The sequence below is a fragment of the Ochotona princeps genome, chromosome 3 (genome assembly GCF_030435755.1).
Source record: "Ochotona princeps isolate mOchPri1 chromosome 3, mOchPri1.hap1, whole genome shotgun sequence".
NCBI classification, from domain to species: domain Eukaryota; kingdom Metazoa; phylum Chordata; class Mammalia; order Lagomorpha; family Ochotonidae; genus Ochotona; species Ochotona princeps.
The window spans coordinates 109,149,717-109,156,882 of record NC_080834.1 but is presented as its reverse complement, the minus strand read 5'-3'; positions in this window follow the sequence as shown (position 1 = coordinate 109,156,882).

Below are 7,166 nucleotides of genomic sequence, written 5' to 3'. Positions count from 1 at the left end.
GACGAGCACCAATTGTGTTCAGGCTCTGTGCATGCCCCTGGGGGGCCAACTCCTGAAGCCTCCAACCCACCACTGTCCCCACCCAACTCACTCAAACCTCAGGTTCTTGCAGTCTGCCTCTTCCTCTGGTGGGAACCCTCGCCGCCGGTGCGTCTCCCGGCTACTGAGTCCGTTGCTGGTCCCGGCGGGTGTAGGCGGATGGAACCTGGAGGCTGTGGCGGTCCCGGCGGGGCTTGGCGACCAGGGTGGGCGGATGCCAGCGGGTCCCGATGACTCAGGGTCCTGGTGTCCGCAGTGGGCGCAGGTCCTGGCGGGTCCTGGTGACCAGGGTGAGCAGATGCCAGCGGGTCCCAATCACCGCCGGTCCTCACAGCCACAGCGTCTGCAGGTCGGTCTGCCGGTCGGTCTGTGGCTTTCATCGTCTGCACTCAAAGGTGACTCAGCAGGTCAGGAGCGGAAAGTCGTCTTCCCTGCCCTTTGTTTTGTTTTTCCCTGGTTGCTCTTCCGAGTTGTGTGGATTTTTTTGGTTCCACACTGTCCAGGGAACTTCACGTTCTTCTCCCTGTAGTTCTATTCTGCTCCACTTACGCTTTTGTCGCATTCTAGCCCTCTCTGTATGTGAGCTCTCTCACAGTCTTCCTCCTATGTCGGCCATCTTGCGAGTCTCCCGGTCTTCAGTTCTTTAAGCAAGAGAGACCCAGGCTCTGCTCCCTTGAAGCATCCCAGGAAGGAAATGGAAGAATAATGACTTTATGTTGTACCTAGAGAGGGTGGAAAACAGACTCTGGGGCTTTCAGCCCTGGCGAAGATCTGTGTGCCAAGCTTGGCAGGAACCACAGAACTGTCTGACCTTAAGGGATCCTGAGAGCTTGGACAATGAGGACACGTTTGATGACTGGTGCAAATTGAAGACGAGAGGACTCGGCCAAGTCATGTGCTGTGAGTAAGTTCCCAGGGGTTTTTGCACAACACGGGTAGGCCTAACAGAATGGGAACTTACGCTGAAATGTGCTTTCATTCCAGAACAAAAATAAGTGTTTTGGCACTTGTTTATGGAATAAAAGTCAAATCTACTGCTCTGTTTATTTTTGGGCATGGGAAGGAAGAGTGGAGCGGTGATGATGGGAGCATAATTGCAGGTGTTAGAACGCTTTAGAATTTGCTTTACCTCAGCCATGGTTTAAAGGGAACAGAGTAGCCTTTTGTGCACCTGAATAGCACCATCAACGCAACACATTATCAGTTGATTATTGGTATGTGTCACTTAGCTGTTTGGAAGAGAGTGCTAATGAGGCCAAGGTCAGGGTGCTCATTTCCATATCATCCAATGCACTAAATGAGAGGGACCTTCTGCTCCAATTGCCACAGATTAAAGCCCTAACCCACACTAACTGGCTCCTGGCTGTGTGTATTAGGTGGTGGGGGGCCAGATAAGAGCCTGGGAAGGAGTTAACACAAGGCCTCACTGTGTCTGAGGGCAGAGGCTCCAAACAGCCGTGCTGTTGATACTCCTGTAATGAGCATGTATGCCCACCAAGTTTCCCCCACTTCCTAACATAGTCTGCTTGGTCATGTGGCGGACTTGGTGCCATATTTGTATACCAAACATTTTATGCGCAGTTTATACCTATTGTATAATTCTAAAAAATACGGATTTTAAGAAACATATTTAAAAGCATGCAAAATGGAGGTGAGAACTCTTAAGATTATATTTTAAGTAAAAATTCTAGGACAGTAGTGAGAATTAAACCTGGGCAATGTTTCTAAGATTTCTAAGTTCTGAGATAATTTATATTTAAAAAAAACTTCAGTCTTACGGTTTGTTTTGTGAAGTTTGATGACAGTCTAGATTCTTGTAACCCGCTACTCAGTACAAAGTATGGGGGCCAGTGCTGAACCGGGCCCAGAGAAACCCAAATGTGCATGATTTTGAATTGCGCTTTCCAAATTCTTTCCTGTTTGTGTCGATGTGAGTCCATTCTGTAATTACTTACCATTTTTATTCAATAAAAACTCAGACTTCTATTACATGCTAATAGGCTTGCACTGGGCCCTGCATACCCAACAGTATGAGTTACAATTGTAGCAGATCTGCAGATAGCGAGACCTGCATCTAACATGATGCCCAGGCAGAGAGGAAGCTAGAAGGGATTCCTGGTTCAACATGGGGGTTGACCTAACTGCAAATAAACTGAAGCACATGAAGTTCAAGGTAAAGGAACTCTGCTCTTGTTTTTAACTCTAGTACACTTGACCAGGTTGCTGTAATGACACCTTCTCTGTTGTGATTTGTCTATGATTGACTCCCCAATTTCAAGAGCAAAATATAGATTTTTTTTTTCGTATTAATGTTTATATCTCTGAAACTCAGAAGGGAGGCATTAACCATTTCAGCTGGCCAAGGAAAATTAGCAGGAAAAGACATGTTTGAGGTAGGCCTTGGAGAAGACATCCCAGTATGGATTCTGGTGGTGGGGACTGGTGTTCTGAACAACAAGAATTCATGTGACCTGTGGAGATATGGGAGTACTGGTGGTGTTCTCTATTGAAAAATCTTCCTGTTTGGTATTCTTGAATTACCATCATGATTTTTAAGCCCTGTTAGCAATTTAGTTTTTAATCATCTTTTTAAAAGTCCTTATTACATGCAGGTCTACATAAAAAAATGGTCGTGGGTCAACATTTTTTTTTCTTACAAAAGATTATGCTCATGTAATTTCTTTGCATAATTATTTCAATGAATGTCTCCAGTACAAAAGAAGAATGTGACAAAAATAAAGCCATTGCCTAACATTTTAACAGTCTTTTATTCTAAATAGAATGAATAATGGGAATTGTTAGTATTATGACTTATAGCCACTGCAAGTAAGAAAATAATCCATGTTTCAAATAATTTCAAAAGTTAAATGATCTTCTCTTCATGATAGATAATCAAATCCAGTCGATTGTATTTATTGTTGAGGAATATGCATCCTATTGGTTTCAACAGAATATTCATAACAAATTAGAATCTTTTTATTTTACAGGTGTCATACAAGTGCTAATTTTATACGTGGAGTCAGGAATAGAAGGTTTTCACAGTGCTTTTTCCCGCTATGCTTGCAGGCATTGAGTAAATTGCATAGAAAGCCTGTCTGGGAGGTCATCTTTTGGTAAGCGTGACGCACAATGATTCTAGGCATTGTGAACTCTAAGATGTCAATTACAGAAGCTTTGAAGATCAAAATGATTCTCTCGGGCAAGGCAGTACACGTAGGAGCAGAGTGGAAATGTCATCGTTTATGTTTTATTTTGGAAACGATCATTTCCTGAATTCTTTCCTTCCCTACTTTGCTCTATAAGATTTTGACACAACAGAAATCTCATATTCATTGTAGACATAATGTGGAAGTCTAATATTTCAGAATTCAGAATAAATCTCTCTTCCTATGCCTTTAATAAGATCCTAAGCATTTAAAAAGCATTAATTAAGCATTGCAAAGCAACTGTAAGAGGATTTGATCAATTCCAAAATAGTGGTAAAGTCTGCATTCAACTTTCAATTACTGTGTGTCCCAGTGGAGAAAAACACAGACAATATAAACCACAGATAATGTTGAAGCATTTCTGCTCAATGAACAATGGAACAGATATTTTTTTAAAAAATGCAGCTACTCCAAAATAATTTATACTTGATCTTAGACTGTTTTACTTTACTTTTTATGAAGGCACATGAAGAATTTACTGCAATAATTATGCTTTCTTTAAATTAAAACTGGAGTTGATTTCATTTCCTTGTATATGTGTTGATCACTGAAACAGAAAGATATAAAAAGTCCCAGGCTATTATGTGTCAGAGTAGCGCTCTGGGCACATGTATTTTTTGCGTGTGTACAATCAATGAATTGAAATCACCCACACGAGTTTGCATTTCATAGAACTTCACAGATGGGAGAGTTGGTCTAGATAAACTACATCAACCCAGCTCATTTGATAGGTAGCAATGAGGCCTGCTATTGTGACAAATGACCTGCTAGGGTTGGCTAATGACAGTATTATTTATAATAGAACTCACCTGCACACACACACACCCAGAGACATCTAGATTTCCTACAACTGAAGAATGTTTTAGTAAATTATAGTCTATCAACTTCATGCCAGTTAATTGACATATATATGGCAACAGCCCTATAGGCTTGGCTCTTCCTTGTTTCCCATATCAAGGCGGCAAAATGTCCCTCCTGGATCCTGCTTTTGACATTGAAAATCCCTTATAATTATAAACTTGACTGTGTTTCCTATGGGAGAGTGTCAGCTCTCTGAGGCTTTGGCCTCAAGCATTCCTACTTATCTCATTTCCAGTTCTTAGTAGAGGGCTTGGCTGTGATTATCATTCATAAAATATTAATGACAGTGAAATAAGACAGTCTTAACACACACAAAAAAAAATCCAGAAAAAAACGTTCTTCCATTGGCATAGTCACATATTCGCAGGTCTCCCCCTTCTACACCTACCCTCTTGTGGATTTAGCCCTGTCCTTTGCCTGCTGAGTTTCCTTGCTCGTTATCCAAGAACCACAGTGGCTCACTTAGAACAGCAAGATGCTGGCTGTCACAGATAGTGCACAAAGTGTACATGGCATTTAGAAGTAGTTTTGACAGAGAAGTGACATTTCGAGACAGCCTAAAAACCAAACTGTTAAACTTTCAGTTTTTAAAAAAAGAACCAATGAATGCACTCAACACACACACTCACGGTGCACCTAAAGGAATAAATCCGCTCGGTGAACTTGAGAGATTGACACAGGTAACAATTTAGTGGACAAGCCAGGGTCCAAGCCCCAGCACAAAAGGGGGGCCATTTCAGCCCTGGGCTACCTCTGAGTGCTCTTCCTGTTCTGGACAGACCTGTCCCTAGTCTACCAATCTAGGGCTAGTTTTGCTTTAAATGTTTTTCTTTCAAAAAGAGTGTAGACTTTCCCTTGTATCTAGGCCGGTTGCTAAGAGCCGATGTGTGAAGTGTCAGGAGTTCATTATCGAGCCTGGTTGAGGTCATTAGTGGTTCAAGGACACTGGGAGTGAGGACTGAGAAAGACAGGCAAGCATTAGGGAGAGGAAAGCCAGTGCATGTTCTCTGAGGAAGCTTAGTTAAGTCCGAATTCATTAGGAGTAAGAAGAACTAGCAAGAGCGGCACAGCAGGTGCGCAGTGTCCAGAGGGAGATGCCAGGCATCTGACATACTTGTCTTGAGAGCTCAAGTCCATCACTAACTTGGTGGTGCAGCCTTTCTCGTCCAGCACAGGCGTTGGTTGTACCACTCGTGTCATTTTTTTTTTCTGTATGTTTGTATGTTTGTTTTCACAGTTCCACCCCATCCACAGGTGGGGATGCTAGAGTGGATAAAAAAATTAATTGAAGTTCATTGCACGCTTTCCCAGCAGGACTGAGGCAACAGATTACATAGGGTTTTACCCATGAAAAAGAAGGCAAAAGGACTATCATCTAATGAAGATAGGTGGGGACAGAAAAGGAAAAAATAAAACTCCGAATGCTGAGACTCGGAATCCAGGGGCCGGTATTACTGTGTTTCCAGCTATGATCGTATTAAGGTCTAGGGTTTTGGGTTACTCCTGAGCGTAAATGTCCATGATGCGCTGTCCAGCCAAGGAAGCCTCAGGCAGGACTCAAACGGAGTCAGACGCACGCAGGGCTGGCCCAATGTGCTTTTAACATATTTGGCTCAATTCCTTCCTTTCAGCCCAGAGGCTGTTTTAGATTTCTCTTGGGGTTAGACTGTACCCAAGATATTTTTTTTTCCCTTCTCTCCCTAACACCTTCAGTCCAGCTTAGACCATGGTATCTGAACTCAAGAAAAAACAATTATGATCGTTTGAAAACATGCCACTTCCACCCTTCCTATTTTTCCAAACAACCCAGTGTTGTTCTGAACACAATCCATTGCCCCCTGTCCACCCCTACCCCGGCCGCACACTTTGTGTGGAGGCCCTGAAGCTTATGTAGAAAACACTATCAACTCTTCCAGGTCTTAGCTCAGCCCTCCTTAAAGAGTAGCTTCCGTTCCCCAGGTAGAAACTTGTGGGAGAGACCCAATACAGTTCTTCCGTAGTTGTGTGTGCACAGGAGTGAGTCCTGTCACGTAGCGACAGGGGTCTGGTGCTGTGTTCCGGAGCCTGACCCTCAGCAGCAGCTCAGCTGTGGAGCTCACCATCCCTCAATTACAGGCAGGCTAGCTCCAATCATGCTCTGCCTCCAATAAACCACATTACTCAGGGCTCACCCTTGTGTGATAAAATTGTGACAGGGCTAATAATAGAAACCACAAATCCTGCCTGCCAATCCTGCATTGTAACCTCTAATCCACTTGTAGCAAGGACAACTGTTTTCAGGAAAATAAAATGCCACTGCACCAAACCCAGTGACACAACTGCTCTTATAGTTGGAACTTCCACTCAAAAAACTTGGAAACAAGAAGATGAAATTCCCCTTTCCAAATCCTGGTCACCACATATCTAGTTTCAATTCTTCTGTTCTTTTTAACATAGCAGAGCTGCAAAAGCCATGACAAAATGGAAAGGCAACAGAGTGGGGCTGAGGGCAAGACACACGTATTTCATCATTGCTACAACTTCCTTGATGATGGATGTTTGTCTTTTGTGTTTCGGTACCAAGGGAGCGAAGGAAGTTTGCTATTGGATGACTAAGGCCCTCATGCCCAGCAAATGGGCCCTTGGCTAGGTGGGTGAATTCTGTAATCAAGGAGTGAGACATCTGGGCAGGGTCAGACTGTCCACAGAAGGTAGCCTCAGGAAGCCCACTCCAGCTCGGCACTCACCCCTGTACCAGGAGAGGCCAAAGGCGTCCCCTCCTGCAGCCCTTAGAGTTCTCATCTTTCAAAGGGCATCATGGAGAGTTAACAGCCGTGTTGTCACAGAAAAAGCTGAGGCTCAGTGAGGTCAAGCGGCTGGGAAATGGTGTAGAAGCTATAAGTGCATCTATAACCGAGGAATTATTACTGGACACAAGTCCACTTGTTGTTCTTGATTGGATGGACACATATTTCAAATTCCTCGCAGAACAGCTCAGCTCTTTATTTCCAGCTGGGTGGTACGCAGCTTCTAATTTTTGTTGTTGTTGTTGTTGTTGTTGTTTTTTACTGAAACCGTGCC